This window comes from Lepidochelys olivacea (assembly GCF_965140295.1).
Source record: "Lepidochelys olivacea isolate rLepOli2 genome assembly, chromosome: 24".
Lineage (NCBI taxonomy): Eukaryota > Metazoa > Chordata > Testudines > Cheloniidae > Lepidochelys > Lepidochelys olivacea.
The window spans coordinates 18,355,191-18,379,973 of NC_140434.1; the positions used below are offsets into that span (position 1 = coordinate 18,355,191).

At 50.3% G+C, this 24,783-nt stretch overlaps 1 pseudogene across 1 annotated transcript; it reads right to left on the bottom strand.

Annotated features, from left to right (window-relative positions):
* Positions 1-1,181: 1,181 nt before the first annotated feature.
* LOC311512495 lies at positions 1,182-21,066 on the bottom strand (annotated as a pseudogene). Its single transcript has 9 exons — positions 20,973-21,066; positions 19,336-19,452; positions 18,826-18,975; positions 18,415-18,558; positions 16,140-16,333; positions 5,993-6,047; positions 5,482-5,634; positions 5,152-5,295; positions 1,182-1,342 (listed from the first exon to the last, which is right to left on the bottom strand). The product of its transcript is annotated as an uncharacterized misc_RNA (transcript).
* Between the last annotated feature and the right edge of the window lie 3,717 nt (positions 21,067-24,783).

The window sequence follows — 24,783 nt, forward strand, 5'->3', positions numbered from 1 at the left end:
AAAGGCATGGCGAAGGTAGAACAGTGTGTTTGGAGTTTCAATTTCATGAAAACCAATGGGCCGTGGTATGGTTTTCCCTTCCCCGTCTGCTGTTTTCGCGGAGTAACAACCATTCACCCTGAGCACAGCCCTGGGACTCACTGACCCAGCAGAGACGGTGGAGGGATGCTAAGGAGGAACTTTCGCACCAGGAAAGTGCTGAGTCCAAAGGCAGGGGCCATCGTGTGTGCTGACTGCCGCGTTCCTCCCTCCCTCATCGAAGGCAAAGCCCACGTGGGTGGGGGCCCTGCCAGCTTGTTCTCTGGGAGAAGAAGCTGTAAGGATGGATTCAGGGAAGGATCCTGCCTCGCTGGGCTGGCTGGACTCTTACAGGGACCAGAACCAGATGCAAAGCAGGGATCCCCGGAGACGGTCTGGGGGCACCTGAAAAGACTTGGGAGAATGGCAGGTTCTTCCATCACCGCCACCGTTTGGAATTACAGAATGCGACTCATCTGGGCATGAATTTTACCGCCTTTAACCCCTTGTGACCCTCATTTCCTTTCCTTAGCTCACGAACCTTTAGCCAGTTTCCTACAGACCTGGCTGCCAGGGTTGCCTTTGGAGGAGGATCTGGGGTCCCGTGGCTCTGGGGTAAGTGACCGGTCTCCTGGGGCTGGGAACAACCTGGGTGGGCTGGTTTGGGGTGTACGTGACCTTTCCTCACAAAGTCCGGCTTGTCTGAGAGTATCTGAGGGGACTGGCTGTGACTCCGGGGTCAGACGGGGGCAGCGATCCAGGAGTTCACGCTGGGTGAAATCTGCTCACAGAGCACCACCGGTTGGGGGGATCTGCCCTGTTTCCTGACACCTTCCCTGAGCCCGGCACTCCCAGTGGAGCCGCTCCAGAGAGCGGGACGAACTGAGCCCTGCAAAATCAACCTAGAAGGACATTTCTCCCCTCCAGGGCGTTCCCGCCCGCCTGGACAGCTGGGTGAGCCACGGCCTCTCCTTCCCACAGCCCTCCTTCCCCAGGGAAGATCAGAGATCATGGGGGGTACTTTCCCCACAACTCGCTTTATTCAGCCAATGCACAAAAGGAACCCGCAATCTCCCCCAAAGAGAAGCAGCAGCCAGTGGCTGCTGAAGGGAGGTGCACTGCAGCCCGGCACGCAGCAGAAGGGAAGGACGCTAGTCCGGGACTCAGGGCTCCCCGATGCCTCCACCGGCCCTGGGAGCTGGGTAGCACTCGGCCCAGATCAACATCTCCACCATGCCCTGGGAGTATTTCTTCACCCCCACTCTCTTCACGCAGGCGCCAGGCGAGCCACATCCAGCCGCAATCTTTATCACGGTGATGTCACCTGTACGGGGGGAGACAGACATGATCAGGGGCTCCCACATCCCCCCCCCGACCCCCATGAGGTCTCTCACACACTCCCCTCCCAGCAGGACTGCACCCGGCTCTGCAGGCAGAGTGGGGTCTAGTGCTCACAGCAGGGGGCCTGGAACAACGTGAGAACATAACAGAGGAACGGCCCCCCTGGGTCACCCCAAAGGTCCATCTAGCCCAGTATCCTCTGGCCAATGCCAGGTGCCCCAGAGGGAAGGAACAGAACAGGGAACCATCCAGTGATCCATCCCCTGTCGCCCATTCCCAGCTCCTGGCAAACAGAGGCTAGGGCCACCATCCCTGCCCATCCTGGCTATAGCCACAGATGGACCTGTCCTCCAGGAACTTCTCTAGTTCCTGTTTGAACCCTTCGCCTTCACAAGATTTCCCGGCAATGACTTCCACAGGTTGACTGTGCGTTGTGTGAAGCAGTACTTCCTTTTGTTTTTTTAAACCTGCTGCCCGTTCATTTCATTTGGTGGCTCCTAGTTCATATGTTAGAAAGAGTAATAACACTTTCTTCACACCCTTCAACCTTTTACAGAACTCTTTCCTATCCCCCCTTAGCCATCTCTTTTCCAGGATTAAAAGTCCCACTCTTATTAATCTCTCCTCATATGGCAGCCGTTCCATCCCCCTCGTCATTTTGGTTGGGCTTTTCTGAAGCTTTTCCAATTCCAGTAGATCTTTTTGGAGACAGGGCGACCACATCCGCACTCAGTGTTCAAGCTGTGGGCGTCCCATGGATTTATATTGAGGCAACACGATTTTTTCTGTCCTATTCTCTGTCCCTTTCTTAATTATTCCCAGCATTCTGTTTGCTGTTTTCACAGCCGCTGCACATGGAGTGGATGATTTCAGAGAACTATCCATAGTGACTCCAAGATCTTTCTTGAGTGGTAAATTTGACCCATCATTGTGTATGTCTAATTGGGATTATGTTTGCCCATGTGCATTATTTAGCATTTATCAATATTGAATTTCCTCTGCCGTTTTGTTGCCCAGTCACCCTGTTTTGAGAGACCCTTTAGTACTTCTTCACAGTAAGCTTTGGACTTAACTATCTTGAGTAGGTTTGTATCTTCTGCAAATTTTGCCACCTCACTATTTACCCCTTTTTCCAGAACATTTCGGAATATGGTGAATAGCTAATGTACTCAATGCTTTTTTGACTCTGTCTTCAGGAACAAGGTCAGCTCCCAGACTGCTGCGCTGGGCATCACAGCATGGGGAATAGGTGGCCAGCCCTCTGTGGAGACAGAGGTGGTTCGGGACTATTTAGAAAAGCTGGACATGCACAAGTCCATGGGGCCGGATGCATTGCATCCGAGAGTGCTAAAGGAGTTGGTGGATGTGATTGCAGGGCCATTGGCATTATCTTTGAAAACTCGTGGCGAATGGGGGAAGTCCCGGATGACTGGAAAAAGGCTAATGTAGTGCCCATCTTTAAAAAAGGGAAGAAGGAGGATGCTGGGAACTACAGGCCAGTCAGCCTCACCTCAGTCCCTGGAAAAATCATGGAGCAGGTCCTCAAGGAATCAATCCTGAAGCACTTACATGAGAGAAAAGTGATCAGGAACAGTCATCATGGATTCGCCAAGGGAAGGTCATGCCTGACTAATCTAATCGCCTTCTATGATGAGATTACTGGTTCTGTGGATGAAGGGAAAGCAGTGGATATATTGTTTCTTGACTTTAGCAAAGCTTTTGACACGGTCTCCCACAGTATTCTTGCCAGCAAGTTAAAGAAGTATGGGCTGGATGACTGCACTATAAGGTGGATAGAAAGTTGGCTAGATTGTCGGGCTCAACAGGTAGTGATCAATGGCTCCATGTCTAGTTGGCAGCCGGTATCAAGTGGAGTCCCTCAAGGGTCAGTCCTGGGGCCAGTTTTGTTCAATATCTTCATAAATGATCTGGAGGATGGTGTGGATTGCACTCTCAGCAAATTTGCGGAGGAGTGGTAGATAAATTAGGAGGAGTGGTAGATACGGTGGCAGGTAGGGTTAGGATACAGAGGGCCCTAGACAAATTGGAGGATTGGGCCAAAAGAAATCTGATGAGGTTCAATAAGGATAAGTGCAGGGTCCTGCACTTAGGACGGAAGAACCCAATGCACAGCTACAGACTAGGGACCGAATGGCTAGGCAGCAGTTCTGCGGGAAAGGACCTAGGGGTGACAGTGGACGAGAAGCTGGATATGAGTCAGCAGTGTGCCCTTGTTGCCAAGAAGGCCAATGGCATTTTGGGATTTATAAGTAGGGGCATAGCCAACAGATCGAGGGACGTGATCGTCCCCCTCTATTCGACATTGGTGAGGCCTCATCTGGAGTACTTTGTCCAGTTTTGGGCCCCACACTACAGGAAGGATGTGGATAAATTGGAGAGAGTCCAGCGAAGGATGATTAGGGGTCTGGAGCACATGACTTATGAGGAGAGGCTGAGGGAGCTGGGATTGTTTAGTCTACAGAAGAGAAGAATGAGGAGGGATTTGATAGCTGCTTTCAACTACCTGAGAGGTGGTTCCAAAGAGGATGGTTCTAGACTATTCTCAGTGGTAAAAGATGACAGGACAAGTAGTAATGGTCTCAAGTTGCAGTGGGGGAGGTTTAGGTTGGATATTAGGAAAAACTTTTTCACTAGGAGGGTGCTGAAACACTGGAATGCGTTAACTAGGGAGGTGGTAGAATCTCCTTCCTTAGAAGGTTTTAAGGTCAGGCTTGAGAAAGCCCTGGCTGGGATGATTTAATTGGGGATTGGTCCTGCTTTGAGCAGGGGGTTGGACTATATGACCTCCTGAGGTCCCTTCCAACCCTGATATTCTATGATTCTATGAATAGGACTGGGCCCAGTGCAGATCCCTGGGGGACTCCCACTTTTTACCTCTCTCCGTTCTGAAAACTGACCATTTCTTCCTACCTGTTTTTCCCTATCTTTTAACAAGTTACTGAGCCATGAGAGGATTTTATCCCATGACAGCTCACGTTTCTGAAGAGCCTTTGGTGAGGGACCTTTTCAAAGGCTTTCTCAAAATCTAAGTACACTGTATCCACTGGATTCCCCTTGTTCACACGCTTGTTGACCCCCTCAGAGAATTCTAGTAGATTGGTGAGGCGTGATTTCCCTTTACCGAAACCATGTTGATCCTTCCACAACAAATTATGTTCATCTATGTGGCTGACAATTCTCTTCTTTCCTGTAGTTTCAATGAGCTTGCCCTGTACTAAAGTCAGACTTATTGGCCTGTAGTTGAAAGGATCACCTCTGGAGCCCTTTTTAAAAATTGGCGTGTCATTAGACGTCCTCCAGCCAGTTGGGACAGAAGCTGATTTAAATGCTAAGTTACAAACCACAATAAGTCGTTCTGTAATTTGACATTTGAGTTCCTTCCGATCTCTTGGGCGAAACCCATCTGGACCTGGTGACTTATTACTGTTTAATTTATCAATTTGTTGCAAAACCTCCTGTAATGACTCCTCAATCTGGGACAGTTCCTCAGATTTGTCATGAAAACAGAATGGTTCCGGTTTGGGAATCTCCCCCCCAGCCTCAGCCGTGAAGACCGATGCACAGAATTCATTTAGTTTCCCCGCAGTGGTTTTATCCTCCTTGAGTGCTCCTTTGGCATCTCGGCAAGTAGGACTCCTGGGTTCTCTCTGCAACTCTGCCAGGGGAGTGGAGTCTAGTGGGTCAGAGCAAGGGGGCCTGGGACTAAGCCAGGACACCTGGGCTCCACCTCGTGCTCTGTGTTTAGACCCCTCCCACATCTGGAGGACTTACCCAGTGTTAATATCCCAGATTCCTCAACACAATGGTCCTCGGCTCCGGTGCAGGCCAAGAGCTTGTTGTCCTGACAGTTTCCTCCCCACAGGTTGAAGCATGACGGGCACTGCCGGCCGTTGGGGACGGAGCTCACAGTTGGCACTGAGAACAATCAGACACACACAGTCAGCCAGGGGTGGGGAGTCACTACACGCTGGGCTCGATCCCACCTCAGGGAAGGGAGTGGGGTCTAGTGGTTAGAGCAGGGGGGCTGGGAGCCAGGACTCCTGGGTTCTCTCCAGGCGGGTGTGGCCGGAGCAGGGCTCTAGGTTTGCAGCAGACACACACCTGGGATGGCCCCAGCGTTGCAGCCGTCAGTGTCACAGCAGGCGATGTTCGCCCACACGGTGACATTGTACGCGTAGGTCAGCGAGAAGGGGCCAGGCTCACAGTTCTTGGGCTCCAGGCACGATTTAGCCGTGTAGGACAAGGAGAATCCCTCTGTGGAAGAGAAACAGAGCATCACCTCTGAACTCCAAAATGGACCCCCAGCTGCTCCATCCTCCCCTTCTGTTCCATCCACCCCACGCCCAACTAATCTCATCTTCCCCCTCACCCGGATAAAATCCTGTCTTCTTTCTGATCCAGGCCCAACAGCCACCCACTGCAATTCCCCATCTCATCCCGTCCCCTGTCTATGACATTATCTTTCCAGACTGAGCAGTCCCTGCTCCTGGAGAAGAGCGGAGCCTATTGGTTAGAGTAGGGGGAGGGGCTGGGAGCCAGGAATCCTGGGTTCGACCCCTGGCTTCAGGAGGACAATGGTGTCTATACTTAGTAGAAATCTTCTTTCACTCACCCAGTCTGAACTCTGCCACGACGGTGATGCAGGTCCCTTCCGAGGGGGCACAGGGCTGCAGGGAGCCGGAGCACGATTGCTCTTTAGACTCACACACCTCGCATTGCAGAGCGCTCCCTGGAGGTTGGAAAAAATCCCTTCTCAGTGCAAACCCCAGCTCCACACCCCTCCTCAGACAGTGCCCGTGGGCGAAATACCACCAGCAACCAAGAGGTGGCGCTGTGGGAGTTGTTACCACCAATGCCTCCTCACTGAACGTGTGGGCAGGCAGATCTTGGAGAAATGCCACCTGCTTTTGCAGCAGTTCTGCCCAGTTCCATTTAACTCTCTGGATGGGGAAAGGCATCTTGCTAGCTGGTCATTTGTATCTGACTCAATGCTGCAGACAAGTCTGTTTGCTGCCTGAGTGTCTGTGGCTAGAATACATTTTCAGGTGCTGATGTGGCTATCTGGGGTGCAGCTTCTGCCTGTGAACAAACCCCACACGTCTGTGTAGACAGAAAAACAAGAATTCGGCTGCTCTGAAGAGGGGTTTCTGCCTGGCTTTGCGGTGAACCTTTCACACACACACACACACCCCGCCGTCACTCTCTGCTCCAGGCCTCTGCCTCTCAGCCACACTCGACTTTAGTCCACTTTTCATGGCTGATCCTGCTAATTCTCTTATTCAGAATACGATTGACGCTTGTTAAGCCTTTGGATAGATGGCTGTGCACCTCCAGCCAGCGATCCCAGGAGCATCAACTCTTTCCTTTCCAGAGCGTGGGGGCCTTTAATTTATGACGTGAGCGTAAGGTAGTTTTAAGAAAGAAAGAAAGAAAGAAAGAAAGAAAGAGATTTTCCCACTTTGGTTTTTTTAGAGCTTTCATGTGGAAACATCAATTAAACCTCAGAACGCCTTCCCCTGCCCCTTCTATGTCCCTAGATGGTAGCAAAGTGATATTCTCCCCATCTAAGAAATAGGGAAACTGAGGTAGAAAAAAGATGTGTTCAATTCAGGCTTAGAACCAAGAAGACAGCCGAGAAGTCCTCACTCCTGACTCCCAGCCCACTCTAACCCACGAGATCCCACACCTCTTTCAGAGCCACGGACAGAACCCGGGAGTCCTGATTTGCAGCCATCTCTGCTCAAACTCACTACACCCCAGCCCTCTTCCACAGCTGGGGAATGATCTGAGGAGTCCTGGCTCCCAGCCCCCACCCGTTGCACCCGCATTCCCCTTTCAAACCCGGGGAATGAAGCCAGGAGTCCTGGCAGGAATCTCAGCGCTGACAGGCAGGGGAACATTTCTAGGCAGGACGACATGTGGACGGGGGTGCTGCTCCTCATCGGGATGACCCCAAGCTTGGGCGAGAGCTGGAGGAGGAACGAGAAGAAGCAAGGACAGAGGGACTCAGACCCGCTGGCCAGGCCCCTAGCGTGGGCTGTGGTAGTCCTAGGCTCCAATCCCTGTTCTCCCCGATTCAGCCAGGGGAATGTGACTCCGGGTTTTCCTCTCGCTGGTTTTACCCACAAATTCCATCCTGACCCCAGAATCCACCATCGACAGCAGCACGTTCCCCAAGTGAATGCCCGACCCCACCACCCAGTTCCCTCTGCCCGGGGATGGATGGGACTCACCTGTGGCCAGGAGAGCGGACAGCAGGCAGAGGGGCAGAGCCACCCACATGGTGCCTGGATGTTAGCTGCGGTGAGCAGAACAGCAAGGAAGCATCTGGCTGTGGTTTTATCCGGCAGGTTGGCAAATACCTGCCCCCTGGGGGATCGGCTGGGGCTGCCCCATGACATCCTGGTGGACCCGGAGATGGGAGATTTCACAACCCTGCATGTGACATTGGCTGATCAGGTGATGCAATGTGTCTTGAGGCCAATTCCCTTGTGCGTTAGTGGAGATCAGTGGTTCTCAGCCAGGGGTCCGTGTACTCCAGGGGTACACACAGGTCTTCCATGGGGTACATCAGCTTATCTTGATGTTTGCCTCATTTTACAACAGGCCAGATATAAAGCACTAGTGAAGTCAGTACGAGCTAAAATTTCCTGACACAATGACTTGTTTGTGCAGCTCTATGTACTATCCACTGAACTGTAAGAACAATATTTATATCCCAGTGGAGTTATCTTATAATTACACGGTGGAATTGAGAAAGGAAGTTATTTGTCAGTCACAATGTGGCTGTGACACTTATGTATTTTTAGAATAACATAAGAAAGGACCTGTCATAAATATAAAGGGAAGGGGAAACACCTTTCTGTCCCCGGAGCTATAAAATCCCCATGCCCCGTGGAAAAACACTTTCACCTGTTGTCATAAATAGAAAGGGAAGGGTAAACTCCTTTATAATCCCTCCTCTCCAGAGGAAAAATCCTCTCACCTGTAAAGGGTTAAGAAGCTAAAGGTAACCTCGCTGGCACCTGACCAAAATGACCAATGAGGAGATAAGATACTTTCAAAAGCTGGGAGGAGGGAGAAAAACAAAGGGTCTTTGTCTGTCTGTGTGATGCTTTTGCCGGGGACAGAACAGAAATGGACTCTTAGAACTTAGTAAGTAATCTAGCTAGTTATGTGTTAGGTTATGATTTCTTTAAATGGCTGAGAAAATAGCTGTGCTGAACAGAATGGATATTCCTGTCTGTGTGTCTTTTTGTAACTTAAGGTTTTGCCTAGAGGCATTCTCTCTGTTTTGAATCTAATTCCCCTGTAAGGTATTTGCCATCCTGATTTTACAGAGGTGATTCTTTTCTACTTCTATTAAAAGTTTTCTTGTAAGGAAACTCAATGCTTTTTCATTGTTCTAAGATCCAAGGGTTTGGGTCTGTGGTCACCTATTCAAATTGTTGAGGATTTGTACCAAACCTTCCCCAGGAAGTGGAGTGCAAGGGTTGGGAGGATTTGGGAGGGAAAGACGTGACCAAACTACGTTTCCCAGTAAACCCAGTTAAAGTTTGGTGGTGGCAGTAGAAATCTAGGGGCAAAGGACAAAATTAATTTGTACCTTGGGGAAGTTTTAACCTAAGCTGGTGAAAGTAAGCTTAGGAGGTTTTCATGCAGGTCCCCACATCTGTACCCTAGAGTTCGGAGTGGGGAAGCAACCTTGACATGGTGGCGGGGGGGGGGGGGGGTTAGGATTTTGATTTTTTTTTAGAAGGAGCACAGATTTGAACACGAAATTTTTTTTCCTTTGGGGCTGCTGATAAGCAGGTTACCAAGTAGTTGGAGGTTTTTTGCTTTGATTTGGGGCCAGAGCAGAGACAAAGGGAATTGTCTTTTTCTGTAGGCTGACAATCACTCTCAGAGAGAGAGGTGCCACAAGTCCTCCTTTTCTTTTTGCGAATACAGACTAACACGGCTGCTACTCTGAAACCTGTCAGAGAATAGGTATCCTATTCCAGTACAGCAAAATTTTACAGCCAAGTTTTGTTTGTTTATTTCCAAACCTCGGGTGTAAAGTTAGTTAAAAACAGAGAGGGTAGGATGACAGAATCCACGGCTCAAGAAACGCTGGAATTTCAGGCTGAGGAAAAACAAAAGGAACATGAAAGACAGATAGAACTCATGCGGCTGGAGAAGGAGGTACAGGAGGCTGCCCACAGGAGGGTAATGGAGGCAAGGAAGTATGTGGAGGAGGAGAAGGAAAAAGAGAGGAAGCATGTGGAGGAGGAGAAGGAAAAAGAGGAAGCATGAACTGGAGATGGAGAAGGTAAAGACTCAGCAGAATATACCAACAAACCCTAGCAATCCTTCTCCAGGTACCACTTCCCATCCCAGAAAGTTCCCCACCTACAAGGCAGGCGATGATACCGAGGCTTTCTTAGAAAACTTCAAAAGGGCCTGGCTTGGGTACAGCATCTCTACAGACCAATACATGGTAGAGCTGAGGCCGCAGCTCAGTGGACCCTGAGCTGAGGTGGTGGCAGAAATGCCTAAAGAACACATGAACAAGTACGAACTGTTTAAATCCAAGGCGAGAGTTAGAATGGGGATAACACCCAAGCATTCTCGTCGGAGGTTCAGAGCCCTAAGGTGGAAACCAGACATGTTATTTACCCGACATGCCTACCACATTGTGAAACACTGGGATGCCTGGATATCAGGAGCAAGTGTTGAATCTCCAGCAAATTTGCCCTTCCTAATGCAAATGGAACAATTATTAGAGGGTGTTCCTGAGGAAATAGAAAGATACATCCTAGATGGGAAGCCCAAAACTGTAATCGAGGCAGGAGAGATTGGAGACAGATGGGTGGAGATGGTAGAGAAGAAAAAAACTGGTCGCAGTTGGAGCGGAGACCAGAAGGAACAACCCCAGACCACACCCTATTTCCGGGGGCTGCCCAAGGCCCCACCTACCTCCCAAAGAACCCTCCAAACACTTTATCGTCCCACCACCCCGTTCTCCAGCAACCCACCTCACCCCAGTGACCCGTCAGCTGGACGATGTTTTAAATGTAACGATCTGGGGCATGTAAAGGCCAACTGCCCCAAGAACCCCAACAGATTACAGTTCATTGCACCGGAATCACACCAAAGATCCGCAGGCCCAGATACCTCCCAGATACCCTTGGAGTGGAGGAAAACTGTGAGTGTGGGCGGGAAGAAGGTCACCGCGTGGAGGGACACCGGAGCACAAGTGTCAGCTATCCATGCTTCCTTAGTGGACCCCAATTTAATCAACCCAGAGATCCAAGTGACGATTCAACCCTTCAAGTCCAACTCTTTCAATTTGCCTACAGCCAAGTTGCCTGTCCAGTACAAGGGCTGGTCAGGAACGTGGACTATTGCAGTCGATGATGATTATCCCATCCCCATGCTGTTGGGGGAAGACTTGGCCAATCATATGAAGCGGGCCAAGAGGGTGGGAATGGTCACCCGCAGCCAGGCTAAACAAGCCGTGAGGCCTAGCTCTGTTCAGGAAACTTCTATCAGGACCCGGTCAGAGGTGATGGACCCGGACCCCAGGCCAATGTCTGCAACAGCAGTAGTGGATCCAGTCCCAGAGACCCAGACAGAACCAGTCCCAGAACTGGAACCAGAAGAACAACCAGCACCAGACCCATTGCCAGCACTGAATCCAGTACTTGCAACCTCAACACCAGAGGGCCCCACCGAACCTGAACCGGCAGCAGCCCTTAACCCTACATAAGAGGCTCAGCAGGAGCCTGAACCTCAACATAGTGTCCCAGCGGAGAGCGGTTCACAGTCAACGGAAACAGCCCCATCCCCTACATCGCTTCCAGAGGGACCAAGCATAGGTCCACAATCTAATGAGGAACTGATGTCTCCAGCATCAAGGGAACAGTTCCAGATCGAACAGGAAGCGGATGAAAGCCTCCAGAGAGCTTGGATGGCAGAATGAAGTAACCCACCGCCTCTCAGCTCTTCTAATCGATCCAGGTTTGTTGTAGAAAGAGAACTTTTATACAAGGAAACTCTTTCTGGTGGACACCAGGAAGTCTGACATCCTCAGAGACAGTTGGTAGTTCCAACTAAATACCGGGCCAAGCTCTTGAGCTTAGCCCACGATCACCATAGTGGCCATGCTGGGGTGAACAGGACCAAAGACCGTTTTGGGGGGTCATTCCACTGGGAGGGAATGGGCAAGGATGTTTCTACCTATGTCCGGTCTTGTGAAGGATGCCAAAGAGTGGGAAAACCCCAAGACCAGGTCAAAGCCCCTCTCCAACCACTCACCATCATTGAAGTTCCATTTCAGTGAGTAGCTGTGGATATTCTGGGTCCTTTTCTGAAAAAGACACCCAGAGGGAAGCAGTACAGACTGACTTTCATGGATTTGGCCACCCGATGGCTGGAAGCAGTAGCTGTAAGCAACCCCAGGGCTAAAAGTGTGTGCCAGGCACTAGCAGACATTTTTGCCAGGGTAGGTTGGCCCTCCGACATCCTCACAGGTGCAGGGACTAATTTACTGGCAGGAACTATGGAAAACCTCTGGGAAGCTCATGGGGTAAATCACTTGGTTGCCACTCCTTACCACCATCAAACAAACAGCATGGTGGAGAAGTTTAATGGGACTTTGGGGGCCATGATCCGTAAATTCGTAAATGGGCACTCCAATGATTGGGACCTAGTGTTGCAGCAATTGCTCTTTACCTACAGAGCTGTACCACATCCCAGTTTAGGGTTTTCCCGATTTGAACTTGTATATGGCCATGAGGTTAAGGAGCCATTACAGTTGGTGAAGCAGCAATGGGAGGGATTTACACCTTCTCCAGGAACTAACATTCTGGACCTTGTAACCAACCTACAAAACACCCTCCGAACCTCTTTAGCCCTTGCTAAAGAAAACTTACAGGATGCTCCAAAAGAGCAAAAAGCCTGGTATGATAAACATGTCAGAGAGCGTTCCTTCAAAGTAGGGGACCAGGTCATGGTCTTAAAGGCACTCCAAGCCCATAAAATGGAAGCATCGTGGAAAGGGCCATTCACGGTCCAGGAGCGCCTGGGAGCTGTTAATTTTCGCATAGCATTCTCCACCTCCAACCGGAAGCCTAAGGTGTACCATATTAATTCTCTAAAGCCCTTTTATTCCAGAGAATTAAAGCTTTGTCAGTTTACAGCCCAGGGAGGAGAGGACGCTGAGTGGCCTGAAGATGTCTACTATGAAGGGAAAAGTGCTGGTGGTGTGGAAGAGGTGAACCTCTCCATGACCCTTGGGCGTATGCAGCGACAGCAGATCCAGGAGCTGTGCACAAGCTATGCGCCGATATTCTCATCCACCCCAGGACAGACTGAACGGGCATACCACTCCATTGACACAGGTAATGCTCACCCAATTAAAGTCCAACCTTACCGGGTGTCTCCTCAAGCTAAAACTGCTATAGACCGGGAGACCCAGGATATGTTACAGAGTGCATGGGCATCTCCAGTGGTTCTAGTTCCCAAACCAGATGGGAAGATACGTTTTTGCGTGGACTACCATAAGCTAAATGCTGTAACTCGCCCAGACAACTATCCAATGCCACGCACAGATGAACTATTAGAGAAACTGGGGCGGGCCCAATTCATCTCTACCTTGGACTTAACCAAGGGATACTGGCAGGTACCGCTAGATGAATCCGCCAAGGAAAGGTCAGCCTTCATCGCACATCTCGGGCTGTATGAATTTAATGTCCTCCCTGTCGGGCTGTGGAATGCACCCGCCACCTTCCAAAGACTTGTAGATGGTCTCCTAGCGGGATTAGGAGAATATGCAGTCGCCTACCTTGACGATGAGGCAGTATTTTCAGATTCCTGGGCAGAACACCTGGAACATCTACAAAAAGTCCTTGAGCGCATAAGGGAGGCAGGACTAACTGTTAAGGTTAAGAAGTGTCAAAAAGGCCTAAACAGAGTGACTTACCTTGGACACCAGGTGGGTCAAGGAACTGTCAGCCCCCTACAGATCAAAGCGAATACTATCCAAAAGTGGCCTGTCCCAAAGACAAAGAAACAGGTTCAATCCTGCTTAGGCTTGGCCGGTTATTACAGACGATTTGTACCGCAATACAGCCAAATCACCACCCCACTGAGAGACCTAACCAAAAAGAAACAGCCAAATGCCGTTCAGTGGACCAAAAAGTGTCAGGAGGCCTTTAACCAGCTTAAAGCGACACTCATGTCTGACCCTGTACTAAGGGCCCCAGACTTTGACAAACCCTTCCTAGTAACCAGAGATGCGTCCGAGCGTGGTGTGGGAGCAGTTTTAATGCAGAAAGGACCGGATCAAGAATTCCACCCTGTAGTGTTTCTCAGCAAAAAATGTCTGAGAGGGAAAGCAACTGGTCAGTCAGAGAAAAAGAATGTTTCGCCATTGTCTACGTCCTGGCAAAGCTACGCCCATACATTTGGGGACGGCGTTTCCACCTGCAAACCTACCATGCTGCACTACAGTGGCTTCATACCGCTACGGGAAATAACAAAACACTTCTTCGGTGGAGTTTAGCTCTCCAAGATTTTGATTTCGACATCCAACACATCTCAGGAGCTTCTCACAAAGTGGCTGATGCACTCTCCCGTGAAAGTTTCCCACAATCAACTGGTTAAAACCGTCCTTGAGATGTGGAAAAGATTGTTAGTCTTTATGTACTTGGTAGTATATTTAGAGGTGCATGTGTCTTATTAACTCTGTTTTTCCTAGAGCTCCAGGAAGAAATCCTAGCCACCATTTCACCCTAGCTGAGATTTGGGGGACGTGTCATAAATATAAAGGGAAGGGTAAACCCCTTTAAAATCCCTCCTGGCCAGAGGAAAAATCCTCTCACCTGTAAAGGGTTAAGAAGCTAACGGTAACCTCGCTGGCATCTGACCAAAACGACCAATGAGGAGACAAGATACTTTCAAAAGCTGGGAGGAGGGAGAAAAACAAAGGGTCTGTGTCTGTCTGTATGCTGCTTTTGCCGGGGATAGAAAAGGAATGGAGTCTTCGTACTTTTAGTAAGTAATCTAGCTAGGTATATGTTAGATTATGATTTCTTTAATTGGCTGACAAAAGAACTGTGATGAATAGAATGACTATTCCCGTCTGTGTGTCTTTTTTGTAACTTAAGGTTTTGCCTAGAGGGAATCTCTATGTTTTGAATGTAATTACTCTGTAAGGTATCTACCATCCTGATTTTACAGAGGTGATTCCTTTACTTCTATTAAAAGTCTTCTTGTAAGAAAACTTAAAGCTTTTTCATCTTTCTAAGATCCAAGGGTTTGGGTCTGTGGTCACCTATGCAAACTGGTGAGGATTTTTACCAAACCTTCCCCAGGAAGTGGGGTGCAAGGGTTGGGAGGCTTTTGGGGAAAGACGTGTCCAAACTACATTTCCCAGTAAACACAGATAAAGTTTGGTGGTGGCAGTAGAAATCCAAGGGAAAGGGTAAAATTAATTTGTACCTTGGGGAAGTTTTAACCTAAGCTGGTGAAGGTAAGCTTAGGAGGTTTTCATGCAGGTCCCCACATCTGTACCCTAGAGTTCAGAGTGGAGAAGGAACCTTGAGAATGGCGTAGGGATGCTAACGAAGAACTTTAGCACCAGAAAAGTGCTGACCCCAAAGGCAGGGGCCATCGCGTGTGCTGACCACCGCGTTCCTCCCTCCCCCAATCGAAGGCACAGCCCACGTGGGTGGGGGCCCTGCCACCTTGTTCTCTGGGAGAAGAAGCTGTATGGATGGATTGAGGAAACCCTGCCTCTCTGGGCTGGCTGGACCGTTACACGGACCGGAACCGAATGCAAAGCTGGGATCCCTGGGGACCGTCTGGGGACACCTGAAAAGACGGGGGCAGCGATCCAGGAGTTCACAGAGGTTTAGATTGGATATTAGGAAAAAATTTTTCACTAAGAGGGTGGTGAAACACTGGAATGCGTTACCTAGGGAGGTGGTAGAATCTCCTTCCTTAGAGGTTTTTAAGGTCAGGCTTGACAAAGCCCTGGCTGGGATGATTTAACTGGGAATTGGTCCTGCTTTGAGCAGGGGGTTGGACTAGATGACCTTCTGGGGTCCCTTCCAACCCTGATATTCTATGATTCTATGATTCTATGAGAGCACCACCGGTTGGGGGGATCTGCCCTGTTTCCTGACACCTTCCCTGAGCCCGGCACACCCAGTGGAGCCGCTCCAGAGAGAGCGGGACGAACTGAGCCCTGCAAAATCAACCTAGAAGGACATTTCTCCCCTCCAGGGCGTTCCCACCCGCCTGGACAGCTGGGTGAGCCACGGCCTCTCCTTCCCACAGCCCTCCTTCCCCAGGGGAGCTCAGCCAGCCGGTGCCTTTCCACAGGCCACGGGCCTTGCCTTTGGGGAGGGGGTCTAGGTAGGACTCCTGGGTTCCATTCCCTGGCCCTGCAAGGGGAGAGGGGTCCAGTGGTTAGAGCAGGGGGCTTGGGAGCCAGGACTCCTGGGCTCTATCCCTGGCTTTCAGAAGGGAGTATGGTCTGGTGCGTTACAGGGTGGGGTACTGGGAGTCAGGACTCCCGGGTTCTCTTCCTGCCAGCATCACTTGTGCACAGACAGGGGTTGCGGGGGGGGGAGCCGGTACGGGACGGTCAGGGGACAAGGAGCTAGGGGGGTACTTTCCCCACAACTCGCTTTATTCAGCCAATGCACAAAAGGAACCCGCAATCCCCCCAAAGAGAACCACCAGCCGGAGGCTGCTGAAGGGAGGTGCACTGCAGCCCAGCACGCAGCAGAAGGGGAGGACGCCAGGGCAGGGCTCAGGGCTCCCCCGGCCCTGGGAGCTGGGTAGCACTTGGCCTGGAAGAGCCACTCCAGAACGCCCTTGGCGTATTTCTTCTCTCCCGCTCTCTTCACACAGGCGCCAGGGGAGGCACATCCAACCGCAGCCTTCTTCAGGGTGATGCCAGCTGGACGGGGGGAGACAGACGTGATCGGGGGCTCCCACATTCCCCCCCCCCGACCCCGAAGAGATCTCTCACACACTCCCCTCCCAGCAGGACTGCACCAGGCTCTGCAGGCAGAGGAGTCTAGTGCTCTGAGCAGGGGGCTTTAACTACGTGAGAACATAACAGAGGAACGGCCCTCCTGGGTCACACCAAAGGTCCATCTAGCCCAGTATCCTCTGGCCAATGCCAGGTGCCCCAGAGGGAATGAACAGAACAGGGAATCATCCAGTGATCCATCCCGTCGCCCATTCCCAGCTCCTGGCAAACAGAGGCTAGGGCCACCTTCCCTGCCCATCCTGGCTGTAGCCACAGATGGACCTGTCCTCCAGGAACTTCTCTAGTTCCTGTTTGAACCCTTCGCCTTCACAACATCCCCCGGCAATGAGTTCCACAGGTTGACTGTGTGTTGTGTGAAGCAGTACTTCCTTTTATTTGTTTTAAATCTGCTGCCTCTGGTGACCCCTCGTTCTTATGTTAGGAGGAGTAAATAACACTTCCTTATACACTTCCTCCACACCCTTCAACCTTCTCTAGACCTCAATCATATCCCCCCTTAGCCGTCTCTTTTCCAGGTTGAAAAGTCCCACTCTTATTAATCTCTCCTCATGTGGCAGCCGTTCCATCCCCCTCATCATTTCGGTTGGGCTTTTCTGAAGCTTTTCCAATTCCAATATCTCTTTTTTGAGATGGGGCGACCACATCCGCACGCAGAGGCAACATGCTATTGTCTGTTTTATTCTCTGTCTTTTACTTAATGACTCCCAGCATTCTGCTCGCTTTCTTCACCGCAGCTGCACATGGGGTGGATGATTTCAGAGAACTCTCCGCAATGACTCCAAGATCTTTCTTGAGTGGTAAATTCGACCCATCATTGTGTATGTCTACTTGGGATTACGTTTGCCCATGTGCATTACTTTGCATTTATCAACCTTGAATTTCATCTCCCGTATTGTTGCCCAGTCTCCCAGTTCTGAGCGATCCTTTACTACCACTTCGCTGTCTGCTTTGGACTTAACTATCTTGAGTAGGTTTGTATCTTCTGCAAATTTTGCCACCTCACTATTTACCCCTTTTTCCAGAACATTTTGGAATATGGTGAATAGCACTGGGCCAAGTGCAGATCCCTGGGGGACTCCCACTATTTACCTCTCTCTGTTCTGAAAACTGACCATTTCTTCCTACCCTTTTTTCCCTATCTTTTAACCAGTTACTGAGCCATGAGAGGATTTTATCGCATGACAGCTCACTTTGCTTAAGAGCCTTTGGTGAGGGAGCTTTTCAAAGGCTTTCTGAAAATCTAAGTACACTATATCCACGGGATCCCCCTTGCCACAGGCTTGTTGAACCTTTCAGAGAATTCTAGTAGATTGGTGAGGCATGATTTCCCTTTACGGAAACCATGTTGACCCTTCCCCAACAAATTATGTTCATCTGTGTGGCTGACAGTTCTCTTCTTTCCTATAGTTTCAATGAGTTTGCCCTGTACTGAAGTCAGACTTATTGGCCTGTAGTTGCTGGGATCATCTCTGGAGCCCTTTTTCAAAATTGGCATGTCATTAGCCATCCTCCAGCCATTTGGGACAGAAGCTGATTTAAATGGTAGGTTACAAACCACAGTTAGTAGTTCTGTAATTTGACATTTGAGTTCTTTCCGAACACCTGGGCGAATCCCATCTGATCCTGGTGACTTATTACTGTTTAATGTATCAATTTGTTGCAAAACCTCCTGTAATGTCTCCTCAATCTGGGACAGTTCCTCAGATTTGTCACCACAAAAGAATGGCTCAGGTTTGGGAATCTCCCTCCCATCCTCAGCTGTGAAGACCGATGCACAGAATTCATTTAGTTTCTCCGCAGTGGCCTTATCCTCCTTGAGTGCTCCTTTGGCATCTCGGCAAGAAGGAATCCAGAGTTCTCTCTGCAACTCTGTCAGGGGAGTGGAGTCTAGTGGGTCAGAGCAAGGGGCCCTGGGACTGAGCCAGGACACCTGGGCTGCACCTCGTGCTCTGTGTTCAGACCCCTCCCACATCTGGAGGACTTACCCAGTTCAAATATCCCAGATTCCTCAACACAATGGTCCTCGGCACCAGTGCAAGCCAAGGGCTCGTTGTCCTTACAGCTTCCTGTCCACAGTGTGAAGCACGATGGGCACTGCCGGCCGTTCGGGATGGAGCTCACAGTTGGCACTGAAAACAGTCAGACACACACACAGTCAGCCAGGGGTGGGGAGTCACCACACGCTGGGCTCGATCCCAGCTCGGGGAAGGGAGTGGGGTCTAGTGGTTAAAGCAGGGGGGTTGGGAGCCAGGACTCCTGGGTTCTGTCCCCAGTTGTAGGAGGGGAGTGGGGTCCAGCGGTTAGAGGTGGGGGGTGGGGTTGGGAGCCAGGACTCCTGGGTTCTCTCCAGGCAGGTGTGGCTGGAGCAGGGCTCTAGGTTTGCAGCAGACACACACCTGGGATGGCCCCAGCATTGCAGCCGTCGGTGTCACAGCAGGCAATGTTCGCCCGCACAGTGACATTGTGCGCGTAGGTGACCGAGAAGGGACCAGGCTCACAGTTCTTGGGCTCTAGGCACGATTTAGCCGTGTAGTACAAGGATCCCTCTGTGGAAGAGAAACAGAGCATCACCTCTGAGCTCCCCAATGGACCCCCAGCTGCTCCATCCTCCCCTTTTGTTCCATCCACCCCACCCCCAGCTAATCTCATCTTCCCCCACCACGCACAATAAAATCCTGTCTTCTGTCTGATCCAGGCCCCACAGCCACCCACTGCAATTCCCCATCTCATCCCATCCCACGTCTCTGATATTATCTTTCCAGACTGAGCAGTCCCTGCTCCTGGAAAGGAGCGGAGTCTATTGGTTAGAGTAGGGGGAGGGGCTGGGAGCCAGGACTCCTGGGTTCGACCCCTGGCTTCAGGAGGACAATGGTGTCTACACTTAGTGGGAATCTTCTTTCACTCACCCGGCCTGAACCTTGCCACGACAGTGACGCAGGTCCCTTCCGAGGGGGCGCAGGGCTGCAGGGGGCCGGAGCACGATTGCTCTTCGGACACACACACCTCGCATTGCAGAGCGCTCCCTGGAGGTTGGAAAAATCCCTTCTCAGTACAAACCCCGGCTCCCCACCCCTCCCAGGCAGTGCCCGTGGGTGACATACCACCAGGAACCAAGAGGTGGCGCTGTGGGAGTTGTTACCACCAATGCCTCCTCACTGAACGTGTGGGCAGGCAGATCTTGGAGAAATGCCACCTGCTTTTGCAGCAGTTCTGCCCAGTTCCATTTAACTCTCTGGATGGGGAAAGGCATCTTGCTAGCTGGTCATTTGTATCTTACTCAAAACCACAGATAAGTCTGTTTGCTGCCTGAGTGTCTGTGGCTACAATACATTTTCACCTGCTGACGTGGCTATCTGGGGTGCAGCTTGTGCCTGCGAACAAACCCCACACGTCTGTGTAGTCAAAAAAACAAGAATTCGGCTGCTCTGAAGAGGGGTTTCTGCCTGGCTTTGCGGTGAACCTTTCTCACACACGCACACACACCCCGCCGTAACACTCTGCTCCAGGCCTCTGCCTCTCAGAGTTACGTCAGCTCAGCCACACTTGACTTCACCCCACTTTTCATCGCTGATCCTGCCAATTCTCTTCTTCAGAATACAATTGACGCTTGTTAAGCCTTTGGATTGATGGCTGTTCGTCTCCAGCCAGCGATCCCAGGAGCATCAACTCTTTCCTCTCCAGAGCGTGGGGGCCTTTAAATTCATTACGTGAGCATAAGGTAGTTTTAAGAAAGAAAGAAAGGAAGAAAGAAAGAAACATTGATTTTCCCACTTTGGTTTTTTTAGAGCTTTCATGTGGAAACATCAATTAAACCTCAGAACGCCTTCCCCTGCCCTTTTATGTCCCTAGATGGTTGCAAAGTTATATTATCCCTATCAAAGAAATATGGAAACTGAGGTAGAAAAAAGATGTCTTCAATTCAGGGTTAGAACCAAGAAGACAGCTGAGAACTCCTCACTCCTGACTCCCAGCCCACTCTAACCCACGAGATCCCACTCCTCTTTCAGAGCCACGGACAGAACCCGGGAGTCCTGATTTGCAGCTATCTCTGCTCAAACTCACTACACCCCAGCCCGCTTCTACAGCTGGGGAATGAGCCCACAAGTCCTGGCTCCCAGCCCCCACCTGTTGCACCCCCATTCCCTTTCAAACCCGGGGAATGAAGCCAGGAGTCCTGGCAGGAATCTCAGCGCGGACAGGCAGGGGAACATTTCTAGGCAGGACGACATGTGGACGGGGGTGCTGCTCCTCATCAGGATGACCCCAAGCTCGGGCGAGAGCTGGAGGAGGAACGAGAAGAAGGAAGGACAGACGGACTCAGACCCGCTGGCCAGGCCCCTAGCGTGGGCTGTGGGAGTCCCAGACTCCAATCCCTGCTCTCCCCGAGTCAGCCGGGGGACGTGGCTCCAGGTTTTCCTCTTGCTGGTTTTACCCACAAATTCCATCCTGACCCCAGAATCCACCATCGACAGCAGCACTTTCCCCAAGTGAATTCCCGACCCCACCACCCGGCTCCCTGTGCCCGGGGACGGATGGGACTCACCTGTGGCCAGGAGAGCGGACAGCAGGCAGAGGGGCAGAGCCACCCACATGGTGCCTGGATGTTAGCTGCAGTGAGCAGAACAGCGAGGAAGCATCTGGCTGTGGTTTTATCCGGCAGGATGGCAAATACCTGCCCCCTGGGCGATCGGCTGGGTCTGCCCCATGACATCCTGGTGGACCCGGAGATGGGAGATTTCACAACCCTGCATGTGACTTTGGCTGATCAGGTGATGCAATGTGTCTTGAGGCCAATTCCCTTGTGCGTTAGTGGAGATCTGTGGTTCTCAGCCAGGGGTCCTTGTACTCCAGGGGTACACACAGGTCTTCCAGGGGGTACATCAGCTTATCTTGATGTTTGCCTCATTTTACAACAGGCCAGATATAAAGCACTAGTGAAGTCAGTACGAGCTAAAATTTCTTGACACAATGACTTGTTTGTGCAGCTCTATGTACTATCCACTGAACTGTAAGAGCAATATTTATATCCCAGTGGAGTTATTTTATAATTACATGGTGGAACTGAGAAAGGAAGCTATTTGTCAGTCACAATGTGGCCGTAACACTTATGTATTTTTAGAATAACATAAGAAAGGACCTGTCATAAATATAAAGGGAAGGGGAACCACCTTTCTGTCCCCGGTGCTATAAAATCCCCCATGGCCAGTGGAAAAAACACTTTCACCTGTTGTCATAAATAGAAAGGGAAGGGTAAACTCCTTTATAATCCCTCCTCTCCAGAGGAAAAAATCCTCTCACCTGTAAAGGGTTAAGAAGCTAAAGGTAACCTCGCTGGCACCTGACCAAAATGACCAATGAGGAGATAAGATACTTTCAAAGGCTGGGAGGAAAGAGAAAAAACAAAGGGTCTGTGTCTGTCTGTGTGATGCTTTTGCTGGGGACAGAACAGGAATGGACTCTTAGAACTTAGTAAGTAATCTAGCTAGGTATGTGTTAGATTATGATTTCTTTAAATGGCTGAGAAAATAGCTGTGCTAAATAGAATGGATATTCCTGTCTGTGTGTCTTTTTGTAACTTAAGGTTTTGCCTAGAGGGATTCTCTCTGTTTTGAATCTAATTCCCCTGTAAAGTATTTGCCATCCTAATTTTACAGAGGTGATTCTTTTCTACTTCTATTAAAAGTCTTCTTGTAAGGAAACTCAATGCTTTTTCATTGTTCTAAGATCCAAGGGTTTGGGTCTGTGGTCACCTATGCAAATTGGTGAGGATTTTTACCAAACCTTCCCCAGGAAGTGGGGTGCAAGGATTGGGAGGATTTGGGGGGAAAGACGTGTCCAAACTACGTTTCCCAGTAAACCCAGCTAAAGTTTGGTGGTGGCAGTAGAAATCTAGGGGCAAAGGACAAAATTAATTTGTACCTTGGGGAAAGTAAGCTTAGGAGATTTTCATGCAGGTCCCCACATCTGTACCCTAGAGTTCAGAGTGGGGAAGCAACCTTGACATGGTGGCAGAGTGGTGGGATTAACCTGAAATCATTTTGAGATCAATTTGAGATTTTTTTGAACCAGAAAAACGGATTTTAAAAAGGAAATATTTTTTTTCCTTTGGGGCTACTGGAAAGGAGGTCCAACTGAAAGCAACTAGTTTTTTCTCCGCTTTGGGGCCAGAGCAGAGACAAAAGGGGATTATCTTTGTGAATTGCAGGTTTTCTTTGCCTGGAGGCAGAGTAGTTAATCTCCTGCAGAGAAATTCACAGTCTTCGAAAACCTGAGGTTTTTTCCCCCTAAAACTAAATGGGGGGGGGTGTTCTTCCCGTTTTCCTGGAGACAAAAGTGGCAGGGGGTTTTTTTTTTTAGGATTTTGATTTTTTTTTCGAAGGAGCACAGATTTGAACATGAATTTTTTTTTCCTTTGGGGCTGCTGATAAGCAGGTTTCCAAGTAGTTGGAGGTTTTTTGCTTTGATTTGGGGCCAGAGCAGAGACAAAAGGAATTGTCTTTTTCTGTAGGCTGACAATCACTATCAGAGAATAGGTATCCTATTCCAGCACAGCAAAATTTTACAGCCAAGTTTTGTTTGTTTGTTTATTTCCAAACCTCGGCTGTAAAGTTAGTTAAAAACAGAGAGGTTCGGATGACAGAATCCACGGCTCAAGAAACGCTGGAATTAGCCAGATTTCAGGCTGAGGAAAAACAAAAGGAACATGAAAGACAGATAGAACTCATGCGGCTGGAGAAGGAGGTACAGGAGGCTGCCCACAGGAGGGAAATGGAGGCAAGGAAGCATGTGGAGGAGGAGAAGGAAAAAGAGAGGAAGCATGAACTGGAGATGGAGAAGGTAAAGACTCAGCAGAATATACCAACAAACCCTAGCAATCCTTCTCCAGGTACCACTTCCCATCCCAGAAAGTTCCCCACCTACAAGGCAGACGATGATACCGAGGCCTTCTTAGAAAACTTCAAAAGGGCCTGCCTTGGGTACAGCATCCCTACAGACCAATACATGGTAGAGCTGAGGCCGCAGCTCAGTGGACAATTAGCTGAGGTGGCGGCTGAAATGCCTAAAGAACACATGAACAAGTATGAACTGTTTAAATCCAAGGCGAGAGTCAGAATGGGGATAACACCCAAGCATTCTCGTCGGAGGTTCAGAGCCCTAAGGTGATAACCAGACGTGTCATTTACCCGACATGCCTACCACATTGTGAAACACTGGGATGCCTGGATATCAGGAGCAAGTGTTGAATCTCCAGTAAATTTGCCCTTCCGAATGCAAATGGAACAATTCTTAGAGGGTGTTTCTGAGGAAGTAGAAAGATACATGCTAGATGGGAAGCCCAAAACTGTAATCGAGGCAGGAGAGATTAGAAACAGATGGGTAGAGGTGGCAGAGAAGAAGAAAACTGGTCGCAGTTGGAGCGGAGACCAGAAGGGACAACCCCAGACCACACCCTATTGCCAGGGGCCGCCCAAGGCCCCACCTGCCTCCCAAAGAACCCTCCAGACACCTTATCGTCCCACCACCCCGTTCTCCCGCAACCCACCTCACCCCAGTGACCCGTCAGCTGGACGATGTTTTAAATGTAACGAGCTGGGGCATGTAAAGGCCAACTGCCCCAAGAACCCCAACAGATTACAGTTCATTGCACCGGAATCAAACCAAAGATCCACAGGCCCAGATACCCTTGGAGTGGAGGAAAACTGTGAATGTGGGCGGAAAGAAGGTCGCCGAGTGGAGGGACACCAGAGCACAAGTGTCAGCTATCCATGCTTAATTGGTGGACCCCAATTTAATCAACCCAGAGATCCAAGTGACAATTCAACCTTTCAAGTCCCACTCTTTCAATTTGCCTACAGCCAAATTGCCTGTCCAGTACCAGGGCTGGTCAGGAATGTGGACATTTGCAGTCTATGATGAATATCCCATCCCCATGCTGTTGGGGGAAGACTTGGCCAATCATGTGAAGTGGGCCAAGAGGGTGGGAATGGTCACCCGCAGCCAGGCTAAACGAGCCGTGAGGCATAGCTCTGTTCAGGAAACTTCTATCAGGAGCCGGTCAGAGGTGATGGACCTGGACCCCAGGCCAATGTCTGCAACAGCACTAGTGGATCCAGTCCCAGAGACCCAGACGGAACCAGTCCCAGAACCAGAACCAGAGGAACAACCAGCACCAGACCCATTGCCAGCACTGAATCCAGTACTTGCAACCTCAACACCAGAGGGCCCCACCGAACCTGAACCAGCAGCAGCCCATAACGCTACACAAGAGGCACAGCCAGAGCCTGAACCCCAACATAGTGTCCCAGCGGAGAGCGGTTCACAGTCACCGGAAACAGCCCCATCCCCTACATTGC